Source organism: Pongo pygmaeus, chromosome 7, assembly GCF_028885625.2.
Source record: "Pongo pygmaeus isolate AG05252 chromosome 7, NHGRI_mPonPyg2-v2.0_pri, whole genome shotgun sequence".
Taxonomy (NCBI): domain Eukaryota; kingdom Metazoa; phylum Chordata; class Mammalia; order Primates; family Hominidae; genus Pongo; species Pongo pygmaeus.
Window position 1 is genome coordinate 71,582,108 of NC_072380.2, and position 18,976 is coordinate 71,601,083.

Genomic DNA, 18,976 nt, shown 5'->3' on the forward strand with positions numbered 1-18,976 from the left:
TAAAAATAACAAAAGTAATTTAAATATGTTAAATATTTTGAAATTAAAAATATTTTCCTAGATTAAACAAGAAGTAAACAAAAAGTACTCATTATCTAGAAAACAATGGATAGAATACTTTGTCAAAAAAAAATTTATGGAATACAGTAAAAGTGGTGTATCAGGGAATAGTATGATTTTAAGTGCCTGTATTCATGCAGAAAAGAGAAGAAAATACTATAAAATAGATATCTTTGCAATCTTGATAAAGGAACAAAAGAGAGCAAAAATAGACTAGAAAGGAGAAAGGAGATAAGGAACCACTAGAGATGACTACAGACATTACATTGGCAGAAATTTGAGACCTGAAGAAATTACATGCTTGCCTAACAACATTCTGCCAACATATCATAACTGATGTTACAACAAGTGGAGAATTTGTGGGCATTAGAGAGATATAAAGTTAACATGAAAAAGGCCACTAGGCAAATGGTTCCGGAGTTGAGTTTTATCTAATCTTTAAAGAACAAATGACTCTAAGATTATTCAAATCAATGAAGAACAAAGTTCCACGTTTGATTTATACAGCCATCATTACAAACAAACCTGAAAAGGAAAAACAAATATGACATTATGAATCAATCTTTTTATTACTAAGGTTATAAAAATTCAAAGGAAAAACATAGTAAATGGAATCTTGCAACGTATTATAAGAATAATACACTATGAGCAAGCAGTTTCTCTTAAAGAATGCAAGTGTGGTTCAATATCAGGAAATCCATCAATATAATCAACTGAATTAATAAGTTAAAAGAGAAAAAGCATATCATATGGCAAAATGCAGTTATTAAATACTGCAGCCATTGCTAATAAAAAATTTAATAAAAAGAAATAAAAGAACAACTTAAATATAATAAAAACTATCAAAAACTGAAGACAAATATCTAAAATGGTGACACTACAATAATTTTAATTAAAATTAGAAACTATTAAGAATTTCTACTATGATATTACTATCATTGTCTTTGAGGCTTTAGAAAATGCAATATACCAAAAAATATATAATATAAATACTTAAAAAGAAGAGCTACTTTTATTTCTTCTTCCTGACATTATTACGTACCTAGAAAGTAAAAAAATATTTAGAAAAAAGCAGAATTCTTAAGAGAATTTCATAATGTGAAAAAATACAAGATAAATATCCCCAGTTAATAGCTTTTATATATCCTGGCATAAAATTTTAAAAGTGAAAATGGAAAGGGTATTCCATTTATAATAGAGACCAAAAACCTTCTATAATATTAAAAATATTAAGAATGTTGTTAATGTTCAATAATTAAAATTTAATTAAGTTATTAACAAAATTGATAACTGAAATGTAATATTAAATAATTAAAATATTCTTAAAATATTAAGATTAAAATATTAAATGATATATTTCCACAATTATATATAAGTTCAGTGAAGTGTCAATGAGCATTTTCAGAGACTCATTTGAAAATGTATAAAATGATTAAAGTTCACAGTGGATAATAAATATCTTAGAAAAGACAATAAAGTTATGAAGATAAAAAAATTGAGAGGGGACTTGCTTACCAGATATTGGAACGCACTGTATGTTCATCACATCAGCGTGATACGGTAGTCACTCTTTATCCACAGTTTCAGTTTCCATGGTTTGTTACCTGCCATCAACCCTGTGCCGAAAATACTAAACGGAAAATTCCAGAAATAAACAATGCGTAAGTTTTAACTTGCCTGCAGTTCTGAGTAGTGTGATGAAATCTTGGGCTGTCAGGTTCCGTCCGTCTCAGGACATGAATCTTCCCTTTGTCCAGCAGATCCACGCTGTAACAGCTTTCCACCTGTGAGTCACTTAGCCGCCCTTTCTGCGATCACATTGACTTTCTGGTATGGCAGTGCTTGTGTTCAAGGAACAGTTATTTTATCTAATAAAAGTTCCAAAGTACAAGAGTAGTGTTGCTGGCGATTGAGCTATGCCAAAGAGAAACAGTAAAGTGTTTCCTTCAAGTAAGAAGGTGAAAGTTCTCCACTTAATAAGAAAAGAAAAAAAATGTATACTGAGGTCGCTAAGATCTATGGTAAGAATGAATCTACCTGTGAAATCATGAAGAAGGAAAAATAAATTTGTGCTAGTTTTTGCACCTCAAAATGCAAAAGTTACAGCCCAACGCATGTCAAGTAGTTAGTTAAGTTGGAAAAAGCACTAAATCTGTGGGTGGAAGACCTGAACAGAAACGTGTATGGATTGATGGCAATCAGGTTTGGTACTATCTATGGTTTCAAGCATCCACTGGAGGGATTGGAACCTATCCCCTATGAATACGGGGGAAACTACTGTATTAGGACAGCAATAGATAAACACATCACACAAATAAATAATTCAGAATTAGATCCTATGCTTTTCCTTTTTCTGGTGTTTAAATTTATGGCAGATTTCCTTACTCTTTAGTGGTCATTCTCCTGAAAACTAGCTTTGTCTTCATGAATAATGTTGGCACTATTTGCGATTCTACATTCAGGGTTCTCATTTAGGAAGACAAATTCCCCACCCCAACCCCTTCTGTTGAAACCTATGGATCAGCCATGGATAAATATGAGAGGACAGGCCGGGTGCAGTGGCTCATGCCTGTAATCCCGACACTTTGGGAGGCTGAGGTGGGCAGATTGCTTGAGGTCAGGAGTTCAAGATTAGCCTGGTCAACATGGTGAAACCCCGTCTCTACCAAAAATACAAAAATTAGCTGGGTGTGATGGCATGTGCCATCGGTCTCCGCTACTCAGGAGGCTGAGGCCAGAGAACCGCTTGAACTCAGGAGGCAGAGGTTGCAATGAGTAGAGATTACCCACTGCACTCCAGCCTGGGTGACAAAGTGAGACTCTGTCTCAAAAATAAATAAATAAATAAATAAATAAATAAATAAATAAGAGCGGCTAACTTAATATCATTGACCTTGAATTTAGGTTTGCAATTTTGAAGCTATAGGTTTAAATGCTAAAGAGAAAATACAGATAATTATATCCATTTGGAGAAAATATGTAATCTTAGATTAAGCTTCATTGTTTAGAGCCATACTATCATCAGGATATATGAATCACATCTTTATGGCTAATCAAATAACCCTTCATTAAATCTAAAGTGAGTAGTACCATGCAATCAAGGGCTGTGAAGAGTTTATTTTCTTGACTCTTTTTGTTGTTCTTTTATAGCACATTTGTGTCCAGATTTATTGTTCAAAACATCTTCAGGAGACATTATTTTAAACAAAATTGATTGTAATATGGTGATTTAAGTTATCTAGCCATTAGATCTATTTTAAAATTTTGTAAAAGAAACACTGTTTTAGCAAAATTAAATAGAGAAAATTGTGGCAAAACATGCAGCAATAATTTATTTTTGCAAAACAAAAAGCGTAGAACTGCTCTCTAATTACTAGCCTTTGAGGCATTTACAGCTAAATTAAAATCATCATTAGCTGTTAAGTGTGTTTGCTTTGATTAGTTCCTGTTTTATGAGGTTTTAGGCAGAAGTAATTTTGTGGTATTATTAATGAATTTAATGTTAATTGGAAAAAAACTTTTGTTATCTGACAAGTACCAGCTCTGGAATTAACAGTTTAAATTTTGTCAAAAGTCAGAGATGCTTTCTAACATATTTGCCAAATATTGAATATGATTTTTTTTAAGTTATCTTAAAAGCTAGTGTAATGGAAAAAAAGAAAATGCCAGTCTTATTCCCTTAACCATTATATCTCAATGTTACAAAGTAGAAAAGCATGGACTTTTAATATAGTCCTGTTCAAAACCACATTTCACCACTCTGAAAATTTGGACCAATAACTTAGCCATCCTACACTCAATATTCTTCATCTATAAAAATGGGAATATTAACATCTTTTCCAAAAAAAAGCTTTAAAGATTAAATAAAATAGTGAATATTAAGTAGCATAGTGTCTGTGGTACATGCACTCAGTAAGAGTTAATCTCTTTTTCCTTTCCTTTCCACTTGATCTTGTGTGTCTAAAGATATTAGAAAACTAATTCCAAGCATCTATCCAAAGATAAACTGAGGGATTTAGCATATTCATGTTATTATTGCATATGAATTTTGGAAAGAGAAATAATCTGAGTGTATGTGAGCTTCCTGTTTTAAACAGATAGTGACAGGAAAAATAAAAGTATGTTTTCAACAATTTTGTATCAATGGGAAGATGGTTCTTTTCAAATATAATTTTATGATTTCTGAGAGCAGTTGAAAATATTTAAACCCTGCTCGTTTCATTTGCGACTAAAACCAGTAATTTAACTTAATTGCTCCATGGGTCCAGATGTTAAGAGCTAGATGGAGTTAGTTAGAATAGAAAGAAACAGAAATTTTTTTAAATGGAGAGAGGAATTAAGCGTTGGCCAAGGCTGCATTATTGGATTTTTGTGGTTCCAACATCATCAAAGTGTTTCGTCATACTCTACAAATTTAGTGTCTATGACTCCCACAGATCATCACTATATTCATCAAGGTTAATCCTCAGAATGTTTATATCATTTTAGACATTTATAACTTATTCTAAACATATTTGCAGCAATTAAATCGCAACCACTGCTATGATCTGAGGGAAATATGGATTTTTGTGTATGGCAATGAGATGATATTTTGATGCTACAAAATTCTTTCTCTTGAAGTCTTCTAACTTCTCTGCATACTGTGGCATGCTTAATTGTAAGACAGAAATAATCACACATATTTCCCAAAGTATGCATCAAGTAAAAAGATAATGAAAAAAATGCACATTTGTGTTATTGTTATTTTGATCTACTTATTTGTGAAAGAGCAGCATGATCAGAAAATGACCAGAAAAAGATTATGGGTAGAAATAAGTCCCAATATTTCATCATAAAAGATAAATTGCTGTTCATATTTAAATTATACATCAGGATATGAAAGGTTCCTGCAAGTTCCATAGAACCAGCACTGGTTTGCAAACTGGCCAGGGTAAAATTAATGACAGGTGGAAACTATTTTATAGCCCTATTGGCATACACTCTGATATGATACCACTGCCTTTTGGATGAGAAATGTTGAGAAGCAGCTCTCCATCATAAGCTTTGTACAGAATTTACATTAAGTTGTTTTTCATAAAGTTCTTTTTAAAGTTGTTTCTTTAGAAGAGAACAAGCAGTTAAGCTATTGTGGGGGCATACAGGTTGGTGTGAGTGTGAAAGCATGGTAAAACATTTGTGTAAAAATGTTTCATTAGAAGGATGTAGTCAGTGGAGTTAATTCACATGCCGTATACTACTGCTGGACAGAGTTTGCTCTGGTATAACTCAAGAGTTGAAGTTGAGAAATCTCAAGTTATTAAATATTTGAGCCATAAAATAAATTTTAATGAAAAAACATGTGAGTTGGACTAGAGACCAGCAAATCTGCAATAAAAGTTATTTTTCCTCCGAGAATGTTTAATAATAACTTTTTAAAAGTTGTAAGTGTATAAGAACCTAAATATCACTGAGATAATCTACCATTTGATTAGCAAATTCAGCATTTGCTAAATTGCAATTAATCACCAGAACACAAGGATTAGCCCAGTGATTCTTATACAAATTCATTATATGTTTATTACCCATTTTCATGATGGAGCATAAAATTGAAATAAGATGGCAAAAAGGCACCAAGTCAAAATAAATTGCATAATGATTCACAACAGACTGTGATAAGCAAAAGACAGCAACATCAACTGAGATCTAGCACCTCAGAAAAAGCACTGTTTTGTTTCTCTGCTATGTAACACAGAGGCGGTACCAGGCAGCCTTATTATCCGTGAAGATCATGTCCTGCCCCTAAGCAGTCTGTATGATGCAAACCGATTTCACTAACAAATGCTCTATTCACACTTACACACAAATACCCCATTCGCAGTTTTAAAACTTTCTTAAAAGAAATGACTTTACTGACTAGTCTCTATTGATATTCATGTGTATGAGTCGCAAGAATGAGGAAAATAAAATCTAGTTATGTCAGAGCATTTCCTATAATTTCCTTGTAAAAGTTCTTTCTCTTTGAAAAGATTTAATTTTGTTAGTCTATGGACAAATAGACTTGACCCTCATTGATTTATTCTAAACTATTCTGTATAAAATAGTGATGCACAATTTTTGCTCCTTAGTTCACCTAAAACTGGGTTCTTGTCACACAACCAGGAAAGATTAGGCACACAGACATGTTGAAAGGTGAGGAGAGAGGAATTTATTAAAAGAAAGCTCTTAGTGAAAAAAGAAGAGGTCCTGCTAATAGGCTTCCATCTCATAGATTGAATACCAGGCCACCACACTCATAAGCTGAAGAAGCCAGGCTCCTCCCCACTGCACAAGGTACGAACTGCTCGTGACTCCACCATGTTCCCCCAGTGTGCGTGTGGGCATTATTCAGAAAGAATCAGTACGGAAAGGGCGGCCAAACAGGGGCAGTTCTCCCTCTGAGTTGCCTGTTTCCCGGGACCAGCAGTCCAGTTTTTCAGCCTTCAGGCTGTTTTAGGCATGAAGGTGAGGTTTCCAAGGGGAACATTGACTGTCTTCTGTCTCTGTCAATAGTATCACAAATCGTGCATTTTTCTTTTGTTCAAACTTCGGGAACTAGGTATGATTATCTCTATGTTATAATTAAGTATGCCACGGTTTTCAGAGAGGTTGGAAGACTCCAAGAGAAAGAATTCTGCAGCACCAAAATTTCATCTCGTTATACACAAAAATACATGTTTTTCCCATATCATAGCTATGGTTGAGATTTAATTTTTCATGCTGGAAATATTTTTTGAATAAATTATAAATGTTCAGTATAATTTCAACATTCTGAGGGTTAACCTTGATGAACATAGGGATGATTTATGAGAGTCACAAACGCTACATTTGTAGACTGTGACGAACCACTTTCATGGTGTCGGAGCCACAGCATTGCAATGATGCAGCCTTGGTTCCCTCCTGATTCCCTTTTTGTTTCTTCTTTCCATTTCAACTATCTCCATGTACCTCTTAACATCTGGACCCGTGGAGCAATTCTAAAGTTTTAATAGAAAACTGTGGTAAATACAATACTGTCAGTCAAATGATATTTTTAAAATCCAAAACTCTCTTTTGCCACTAAATTCAACAGTGATATTATACTTGATGATTGTAATTATGATTGTGAGTCTCTGACAAATCTTGAGGAGTATTTTGAATTAACCAAACGGGAAGAATTCCTGAATTTTTTCAACTATAATGCTTAATTGTTAGCCCATGTAAAGTTTTGGTTTGGTAACTCTTCATGATAATACTATGCTCTCAGTATAAAGAAAATTTACTTATTTCCTAGCTAATTTATTTCTTCCCGTCAACTTAACATAGAGAATAGTAACAATCAAAAAGCTTTCCTTAACCATGAAACAAGGCTAAATGAGGTCTATTTTGTTAATTGTTCTAAATTGTCATTCATATGAGTAAAGAATGAACAGGAGTGAGATGTTATATTCTGGGGATACTGTATTTCCTAGACATAAACCAGAAACTGAAATAATATTATGAAAATTAATCACAAAAAGTAGTGTTGTATTTTTATGGTTATCATCTTGTACCTCTGAATAACTTTGGTACTCTTGGTTTTGCTTCAGAGCCTTTCAACTCCAGAAGGAAATTGTGTCCTCAAAACTAATGTGTAATATAAGGAAGTCTCATAGCAGTATGTCACAGACAGAATTAGCCATGTAGACAACATATGCTAGTGACTATATATATGGGAAAATTTAGAAACAATAATTTTAGATCACTTGGAAGTACATAAAATGTAAAACTGTAATGTATCCTATAATTAAATTGTATTTGTTAAATTAATAAGGAAACTTAGTCATGGTCAAATGACTATGTTTTTGTTTAACATGCATAAGAATCAAGATTCAGTGAGTAGTTTTTAAAATTAGAATTGTTTTAGCTAATATAGTTTCCTTAGTTCTATTTTTTACTAACACAAATTATCATGGCAAAATACTATTGATCTTCAAAAAACAGCTTGCATAGATTGAGTTATGTCTCATTTATTTGTAAGATTCCATATTTCTTTAAAAATTGCAAGGTTTATATAATGATAATAAGCAAACTTGGTTTTCCATGCATTATCTTATTTTCCCAAGAATTCTATGGGGTTGGCACTCTTACCTCATTTTAAAGATGAGGTATCTGTGACTCAGAGAGGTTAAGTTAATGGTCAGTTTTAGCAACAAGTTGTAGAGTGGGGATTTAAATCATACTGTAGTTTTATAGGTATAACACTTATCAATTAAAATTCATATGCCTCCCCTTTATTTCTTTCCCTTGATTTTATTGTATTACATATTTTTAAGTACAGAAAAATAGAAAAATAACATAACAGCTACCTATTTCATCTCCAACTCTGATTTCACAAACACTGACATTTTGTCATGTTTTTGTTGTTGCTGTTGTTTTGTTGTTTGCCTTTTGGAAGTAAAATATACTAAATGGAGCTAAGTCAAGCAGCAACAGGAAATAGTGTGAAGCTGCTCATCTCTTGTCTCTCTGTTCCCACAGCTACAATCCTCTGCTAGTTTCTTAGACCCTTTCTTCTGGACTACATCAACAAACTCACGTGCACTCTCCCTTGCTCCAGTCTGCCTTTGATCAAGTCTATTGCTTATACAACTGGCATGATAATATTCTCCAAACATTGCATTCCTCCTGTCAAACTCCTTTTCAATAATACACAGAGCCTCATTGTTATCTGTGTTATCAAACATTTAGCACTCAAAAACCCATGTCACAGGGGTCCTTTTTTTTTTTTTTTTTAACACTTTTCCCCTATAGACCCGTCCTTTTTACATGGTATAGTGTCCCCTTATACCTTACAACATCCCGTGGCTTCATCTGGTTTGTGGTTGTGGTTTTGACCAAACCATGCTCTTGGTTTTCTTGCCAACTTTATTAAAAATAAGCCTCTTCCAGAAGATATTATCTCCTTCACTCCATTGTTTCTCTTCTGGGTATGGCTTTAGTATTCATGGATTTAGTTTGTAAAAATACATACCATTTAACACTTTTCTTGGTTCTGATACCTCTTGGTTCAAGGTGGTGGCCTGGGAACATTTATATGCCTCCTGGCTCTTAAAAAATATCACTAGAATGAAAATAAAGGTACACAAAAGTGAATAAACCCATAATAGCAAGATAATAGGAGTAAGGGCCAACTGTGAACTAAAGCTATTAATACAATTCTGGCAGACAAAAAGCAGATGTGTGTGGTGACAAGGGAGACAAAGCAGAAATAACCACAAGCCAGAATAACAGAGACTCTGTTTAAAAAGCCATATCTGGAGCAATTTTCTGGGGGCTCCAGGAAGAGGCGCCGCATAGCGTCAGCAAGGACTCAAAAGGGGCACTTCCCAGTGAAGCAAAAGAGTGGCGTAATAATTTGATAACCGTCATGACATGTCAGCCCCACCACGGCCCCATAAATGTAGCATGAGTGCGAGCTTGTAATTTGTAACATGAGATGAAAACTGGAGAAGCATCCCTAAAATATATGAACCAATCTGCCTAGAAATAGCTAGGAATATGGTGAGTTGAACCTACCAGAGTACAGACCTTCTTATTCTGTTTTGAGGTGCTCCTGTTTGCACCTGCAAGCTTCCACGTATCATATTTTAAAGTAAAATATGCCAATTGATACAGTCATCATGTATGCAGAGTCAAAGAAGTTTATAGCCATAAAATAGAAACAGACTTCTATGACAAAAAGGAAAGATCATAGAATAAGAAAAAGTTTTTAAAAATTAAAAAAATATAACTGTCAGGAATTTAAAAAATTATGGTAGTGTCCAGAGCTATGAGTGACACTATCTTCAATTTTAAACACAAACATGCAGATTGAAAATATCAAAGAAATTGAATGTTTTGAGGCAAAGTTGAGTAAAAAGGGAATTGAGAGATGCATAAAAGAAGAGAGATAAAGGCCTTTGGATTAAAAGGCTGCTAGATAGTTAAACAGAATAAAAAACAAAATCCATTCTCAGAAGTATTTTTTGTGAAATTTCAGATTCCTAAGGATAAAGAGCAGATTCTATAAGTTTCCTGTAAGGAAAAAAACAACAAAATAAAAGATTTTATACAAAAGAATACTCAAATGGGCAACAGTGTTCTCATCAGCCATACTTGTTGCCAGAAGGGAATGGTGTCATGCTCTCACAGAAAAGGAAGACTGCTGTGTGGCCCTCACCTGAATTCCTGTCTTAGTTTATATAGTTTATGGGACCTCATATGTGGTTAATATTTGTTAACTTGACCAAGGAAATGAAGATAAAGGAGAAATTTCTCCCACCAGAATAACCCTTCAGCTCCTCTATCTAAAACACCATTGCATTTGTTAGTAGGGTTTGGAATCAGCACTACTGATTTCCTTCCTTTGGACTACTGTTTTTAAACATAGCAATGCAGCCGGGCACAGTGGCTCACACCTGTAATCCCAACACTTTGGGAGGCCAGGCGGATTACCTGAGGTCAGCAGTTTGAGACCAGCCTGGCCAACATGGTGAAACCCCATCTCTACTAAAAATACAAAGATTAGCCGGGTGTGGTGGCACACGCCTATAATCCCAGCTACTCGGGAGGCTGAGGCAGGAGAGTTGCTTGAGCATGGGAGACGGAGGTTGCAGTGAACCAAGATTGTGCCACTGCACTCCAGCCTGGCTGACAGAGCAAGACTCTGTCTCAAAAAAAAAAAGAAAAAAAAAACCTTAGCGATGCACCTTGGGGATCGTTTCCTCTCAGCACATAGAGCTGGACCCCAGTCTTTTTTTTTCCAACTTTGTTGTGATACTATTGCCATACCATATAGTTCTCCCAATTAAATTATAAAATTCCATTATTTTTAGTATAATATCATATAGGTGCTACCATCACCACAGTCAATTTTAGAACATCTTCACTACCTCAAAACGAAACCCCATAAGATTTAGCTAAAAGCCCCTTATCCCTAGTTCTCACCACCATAACCCTAAGAAAACACTTACCTATTTTCTGCCTCATAGGTTTCTTTATTCACATGAATGAGATCATACAATATGTGGCCTCTGTAACTAACTTCTTTCACGTAGCATAATGTCCAAGTTGTAGCACTATCAGCACTCCATTTCTTTTCATGGCTGTCTAATATTCCATTGTATGAATATATGGATATGCCATGTTTTGTTTACTCATCCACCAGTTGAACATTTAGAGTGCTTCTACCTTTTGACTATGAGGAGTAATGCTGCTATGAACATTCATGTACAAGGTTTTGTGTGGACATATATTTTCATTTATTTTGGTATATACCTGAGACTGGAATTTCTGGGTCACATGGTAACTGTATATTTAATCATTTAAACAACTGCCAGACTGTTTCCCAAAGTAATGGTACCACTTTACATTCACACTAGCAGGGTCAGTGTACGAGTGTTTCTGTTTCTCCACATCCTTGCCAGCACTCATTACCTGGCTTTTTGATTCTAGCCCTATTAGTGTATGTGAAGTGCTACTTCATGGTAGTTTTCATTTGCAATTATTTGATGACTAATGATATCAAGAATTTTTTCATGTGCTTCTTGGTCATTTGAACATCTTTCTTGGAGAAATGTCTATTTTTATCCCTTGGTCATTTTTAAGTTGGGTTATTTCTCTTTTTATTATTGAGTTGTAAGAGTTTATATATTCTGACCTAATATCTTTGGGTAGTCATTATCCAGACTCCTACACGGTTCCAATGCTGAGGCTTTTTGCAGTGCTGTAACCTACATTCTTTATTTTCAGTTAACAGTGTGTGTATGATTGCAGGTTTCTGATATCATGTTAGTTTACTTTATATGAAATCCTGTAGATCTTTGATATTTGTGAAGGACATATCTTGAGACCGTATTGAACCCATGAGTTTCTATAGGTAGAAACGTTTAAAATCTTGACAATTTCTCAAATCACATTTCAGCATGGAGTCCTGCATTTGTTGGGATATAATAAGCCCAGCAGTTAATTGCCTATTAATGAATTGTTATTCATCACTAGCAGAGAGAATGTACACTGGTAGGGAAATCACTGACATTTTTATTAATTGCCTTTTAAAAATTTACGTAGAGCATATATAGTGGACTCACTTATGTCCACTATAATAGTGAATTATCAAAATATTTTTTGTGGTTATTTTCATGACCTTCTTAGATTTTTTAGTGTTACTTTATTTCTCTCACAACACTGGCAGTTATTTATTTTTGTGATCACTTTACACTGACACACACACACACACACACACACACACAAAATAACAAAAGTCACCTTATGTATGCATGCTGAGGATTATAGAATCAAAAACCTACACAGGGATGTGGATGTTGACTATTTAGGTTTCCTTGTGCCCTCTTCTTACCCCTTAGCTGATTTGCATCTGTACAGCAGCCTTACAACCTGTGCAATTCAAAATTTTCAATTGGAAAAATTACCTATCACTGCATGTCATGCGCTTTTGAATTTGCTCTAAAATAGTCAATATGGTAGATGTAAAATCTATTCACCCTAAAGATCTTTTGAATAAAAGCCTAAGAAGAGTGAGAAATAATACTGTCTTACTTTCCCTCATTCAGAGTTGTTCAGTAAGTAGAGCTTTTCCACAGAAAGTGATCAAGATGGTGAAGTTCTAAAAATCAAGAGAAATAGTTGAAGGATCTGGGATAAGATTATCCAAAGAGATTTGAAAACTCTTCAAATAGAAAAAGTACTTCCATATGGAAAAATGATTATAGCTTGCTAGTTTAACCACAGAGGGTAGAACTAGGACAGACAAATATAACTTTTGGAGAATTCAGTTCAAAGAAGTACTTTCTAAGAATTAGAACTGAACATTCTTGGAATAGGATGTCATAATAGGTAGAGAATTTTATCAACTTGGACACATTCAACTTGAAGTTGGTCAATCCCTTTATCAGATAATGGTTGTGGTGCTGAGGCAGTGTTAGAACAGATATCCTTCGAGGTTTTTCTCATACCACAGATTCTATTCTAAGTTCATACATACTATAAAATATTTAGGACTTAATTTAATAATTACCAGAGGGCTGAATGTTATTCTTTTGTAATGACACTAAAATTTTACTGTAGCAAGAAATATTAGAATTTATATTCTAATCTCCTGGTCCCTTCTGACTTTAGAATGTTATTGGCAAAAGGGGAGGGGGTAGTTTTGCTATTCATCATTCTAGAGACGCAAAAAAAAAAAATAAGCTATAATTGTCTTAAAGTATTCCTGCAAAATATAATTTTCTCATGATGTTCATCTGTAATAAAGTTGATTTTTACAAAATATATAGTATATGTAACCAGTAACAACAAATTAAATGGTGTTCTAATCTAAATAGGAATAAATACACATTTCAAACATTCAAACTATTTTAAAATATGATAAATACAATTCACCAAAAATAAATTTATAAAAGCATACATTGATGAAACATTTAAAACTTTTGTATATAAGCTAATCACTCTCTTATTTTATTTGCCTTGTATTGGATATACATATTACTACATTACTCCCAAATATTAAAGGGCTGGTCAATATCTTTGGTCTTAGAGTTTTAGTATATATAGAATGGATAATTTAAAAATGATAATTATCTTTCCCTTACAATGCTATGATTATGCCCCTAGATATGGACCATAAATATCACCCTGGCACTTTTAAGAATAGAGATACCTATTTCCAGATAACTAAGTCCCACTATTTGTTGAGCCATAAGTCATGTGTGACAGATAGTGTAAGAAGAGAGGGAAGAAGGTGAATGTTTACATTAAAAATCCATGGGATAACACTTAGGTAATTGTAAGAACTCAGACAAGTCATAAAACATCTCTAAACTTCAGTTTCTTACTCTCTGGTAAGGATATAGTACTCACTATACATAGTCTATGATAATTACAACAACCTTATATGGCAAGTACTATTATATCCACATTGCATATAATACAATTTTACCAATGTGCTAGACAAAATTACAGGAGCTTTTATTCAGTGGCTGTTTTTATTGTAGTACAGTTGACCCTTGAACAACATGGATTTGAACCACACAGGTCCACTTATACATGACTTTTTCAATAAATATGTCGGAAATTTTTTGGAGATTTTTGATAACTTGAAAAATCTTGCAGATGAATCATATAGACTAAAAATACAACAATAAGTTAAGAAAAAGTTAGGTATGTCATGAATGTATAAAATATATGTAGATATGAGCCTACATATATTTTTACCACCATAAAGTATACACAAATCTATTATAAAAAGTAAAAACTTATCATAACTTATGTACACAAATACTTCCACTTCATACATGGTGCTGTTCACAGTAGAGAGAAACGTAAACAAATGTAAAGGTGCAGTATTAAATTATAACTGCATAAAATTAACTGTTGTACATCCTGTACTAATGCAATTATGTAGAAACCCCTTGTTGCTGTTGCAGTGAGCTCAAGTGTTGCAAGTATCCACTTAAAATGCCTATGTGACATAACCATCTCCCCATGAGCAGTTTGTCTCTCCAGTAAATTGCCTATTGTGGTAAAAAGTGACCTCTCTTGGTTTTTGTATATTTTTCATAGTGTTTAGCGTAATACTGTAAACCTTGAATCGTACCATGTGACCTACATGAAGTGTCACCAGTGATGCTGGAAGTGCTCCCCAAAATCAGAGAAAAGTCAGAAAAGAAAAAGTTGAATTGCTTGATGTGTATTGTGGGTTTAGATCTGCAATTGCAGTTGCTTGCCATGTCAAGATAAATGAATGTAGCCTAAGGACCATTGTAAAAAATAAAAGGAGCTTTGTGAAGCTGTCCCTGTAGCTATGCCAGTAGGTGCAAAACACTTGTACTTTTTGTGAAGTATCTTTTTATCTTGTATTGAAAATGCAGTTTTTATGTGAGTGCAGAATTGCTGTAAGAAAAGCATCTCTAGACTAATATGATTTGAGAAAAAGTGAAGTCATTATATGACAACTTAAAGCAAAAGGAAGGTGAAGAATCTAAAGCTGGATAATCTAATGCCAGCAAAGGATGGTTTGATCATTTGGCTTAAAACATGTCAAGATCACAAGAGAAGTAGCTTCTGGCAACCACAAGGCAGCAGATGGGTTCCCAAGTGCCATAAGAAAATCACTGAAAAGAAAAGACATTGGCCTAAACAGGCTTTTTTCTTTTACTTTTTTTCTTTTTCTTTTTTCTTTTTTTTTTTTTTGAGACAGAGTCTCGCTCTGTCACCCAGGCTGGAGTGCAGTGGCGTGATCTCAGCTCATTGCAACCTCTGTCTCCTGGGTTCAAGCAATTCTCTTGCCTCAGCCTCCTGAGTAGCTGGGACTACAGGTGCCCACCACCACACCTGGCTAATTTTTGTATTTTTAGTAGAGATGGGGTTTCACCATATTGGCCAGGCTAGTCTCGAACTCCTGACCTTGTGATCCGCCCTGCTTTGGCCTCCTAAAGTGCTGGGATTGCAGGCATGAGCCACTGCACCTGGCCTGAACAGGCTTTCAGTACAGACAAAAATGCCCCATTCTAGAACAAAGAATAGCCACAAAGCACATTTAATAGCAAGGAAGAGAACAGAGCACCACAATATAAGGCAGGAAAGAGCCTAACTCTAAATATATATCCTAACTCTATTTTTTGGGAAGGCAAATGCAGTCAGGTTTATGATCAGTATGGCCCTTATCTATAAAGCCATCAACTCCCGAGCCATGAAGGGAAAGATAAACACCAGCTGCTAGTATTTTGGTTGTATAATCAGAGGGGTGAAAAATGAGAACACTTTTTCTGGATTGGTTCCATGTATGCTTTGTCCCTAAAGTCAGGAAGTACATAAAGTCAGGAAGTACCTTTCCAATAAGTGACTGCTTTTTAAAATTTTTGGATATTGGATAATGCCCCTAGTCACCCAGAATCCCGTGAGTTTAACACTGACAGCATTAAGTGGTCTACTTCTGTAGAAACACAACATCTCTAATCCAGACCTACGCATAGTATTATATGGAAAGGATTGCCAACGCTGTGGAAGAGCAGTCTGATGAGATAACATCATGAAAGTGTGGAAGGATCACATTATTGAAGATGCCAGAATTGTTATGGAAAAATCCATAAAAGCCATCAAGCCCCAAACAATAAATTCCTGCTGGAGAAAACTGTCTCCACACGTTGTACATGACTTCTACAAGATTTACAACAGTCAATCAATAAAATAATGAGAGAGATTTATGGATATGACAAAAAAAAAAAAGACGGTGGCAGTGGTGGCGAAGAGTTTCATGATGTGACTCTTCAAGAAATTCAAGAGCTAATAGACACCACACCAGAGTAATTAACAGAAAACAACTTGACAGAGATGAGTGCTTCCAAACTAGTGCCAGATTATAAGGAAGAAGACATAGAAGCGAACTGACATTAGACAATCTGGCAGAATAGTTCTGATTATTAAAGACTGCTATTGACTTATGACAAGAAATCTTGGATGACATTGGCACTGAAACTAAAATGATGGAAGAAGGATTGATACTATGTAGAAACATTTTTGGAGAAATGAAAAAGCAAAAATATCAGACGGAAATTATACTACATTTCTGTAAAGTTACACCAAATGTGCTTGCCTCTCCTGCCTCAGCTGTTACCTCCTCTATGTCTTCCTCTGATATCCCTGAGACAGCAAGACAACCCTTCCTTTTCTACCTCCTCCTCAGCCTACTCAATGTGAAAACAATGAGGATTAAGACCTTTAAGATTCATTTCCACATAATGAATTGTAAATATATTTTGTCTTTCTTATAATTTTCTTAATATTTTCTTTCCTCTAGCTCATTTTATTATGAGAATACAGTATAACATATATTTAAGTAAGCTAGATAAATATAAATATTATATAATTTATATAAATTTATATAATTTAAAAATATAAATATAATTTATATAAACGTATTTATATTTATCTAGCTTACTTTATTATGAAAATACAGTATAATATGTATCTTGCATATAACATATTAGATATATGTGAATCAACTGTTTGTGTTGGCAAATCTTTAGGTCAACAGTAGACTATTAAGATCTGTGGGGAGTCAAAGTTTATATGTGGATTTTTAATTGCATGGGGTGGGTCAGCATCCCAACCCTCATGTTGCTCAAGAGTCAACTACATTGATATTATTACTTTTATTATTATTTTTAAAAAGTCTGCAATGGGAGTTGATTGCCTCTATCAACTGCCAGATCTCAAGCCCACTACATTGCAGTAGATATTTAAGACATCAGAGATAACCCATATTGGTCATACTAATTTTTCTTTTGTAAATAGGATTGTTTGAGAAAGAATTTTGATAAAACCTAAAACAATATCTTAGCCAGTTAGTACCAGCTTTTGAATGTTGATGCCCATATGCAAAGAACTAAAATGTCTCCAACTCTATTTCTTTTAGAAAGTAAGTGAGGCGGGCCAGGCACAGTGGCTCACAAGTGTAATCCCAGCACTTTGGGAAGCCTAGGTGGGCAGATCACTTAAGGTCAAGAGTTCCAGACTAGCCTGGACAACATGGAGACAGCCCATCTCTACTAAAAATATAAAAAATTAGCCAGGTGTGGTGCCTCATGCCTGTAATCCCAGCACTTTGGGAGGCCGAGGCAGGTGGATCACTTGAATTCAGGAGTTCGAGACCAGCATGGCCAACGTTGCAAAATCCCATCTCTACAAAAATACAAAAAATTAGCCAGGTGTGGTGGCACATGCCTGTAGTCCCAGCTACTCAGGAGGCTGAGGTATGAGAATTGCTTGAATTCAGAAGTCAGAGGTTGCAGTGAGCTGAGATTGCACCACTGCACTCCAGCCTGGGTGATAGAGCCAGCGAGATTCTGCCTCAAAAGAGAAAGTAAGTGAATCTCCCACCCTGAATCCTGGTGTTAATTATTGACTCTACTATGTAAGAAATAATACTACATTATATTTTATGATGCTGTACTTCTGCTCATAAACAAAGTGGAATAAAAAATTGCTATGTTTTATGCATATAATATGTAATATGATATAGTCCTTATTCTCTAGAATCTTACAAAGTATTATGAAAAAAGTATCAACTTATAATTCCATTTAATAGTCTACTAGATGTAGTTAAGAACTGCCATTTTTGGTACTCAGGACTTAGCTATTCTTGGTGAATTTTAAAAAAAATTTTAACTGACTCTTTCTCTTATATTTCTCATTTTTTTTGTAGTTTCCAGCCAACTCACTCCTCATGTTTTGTTTTGTTTTGCTTTTCTTTCTGTTAAGTTTTATCTTATAGTCATATACTGTAATTCATGTATTGTTTTTTAATGCATATTCTTGCTACATCATGTACATCTTGCAGCAAAAGAGGATTAATTATGTTGCAACAAGCTAAGGCACCACTTTTGGGATGAGTTTTCGTGCTAGGTACATTTCATAGCTGTACACATAGTTGGTTGCCTTTGGGTACCCATTCCTGACTGACCCAATGGGTGTCTGGATGATAGTGCTGGCCCAACATGAAGCATGGGAATCCACAGCTGCATTTTTCCTGAAGAGCACCATAGATATGTCAGGTGCCTAATATACCTCTCTAGCATAGATCCCAGTTAGTCAAGACTTTGGGCTCTCTTTTGTACTGTTCCAGTTCCTTTCCCTCTTCTCTGGCACATGATTCCTGCAAACACTTGCCAGTGTATCCAAGATGTAAAATGCTTTTAGAAAAAAAGCAACACAACTGTGTAAATTGGTGGTTTTAAGGATTTACTATTGTCAATATGATAGGGACACGCAAATTGCTTTGACATTCTTTAATGCCAGCACCTTCACTGAAATTAATACAACCTTTCTATAATTTTCTTTCAATCCTCTGACACACTCTTACACGGACATTTCTAACATTCTG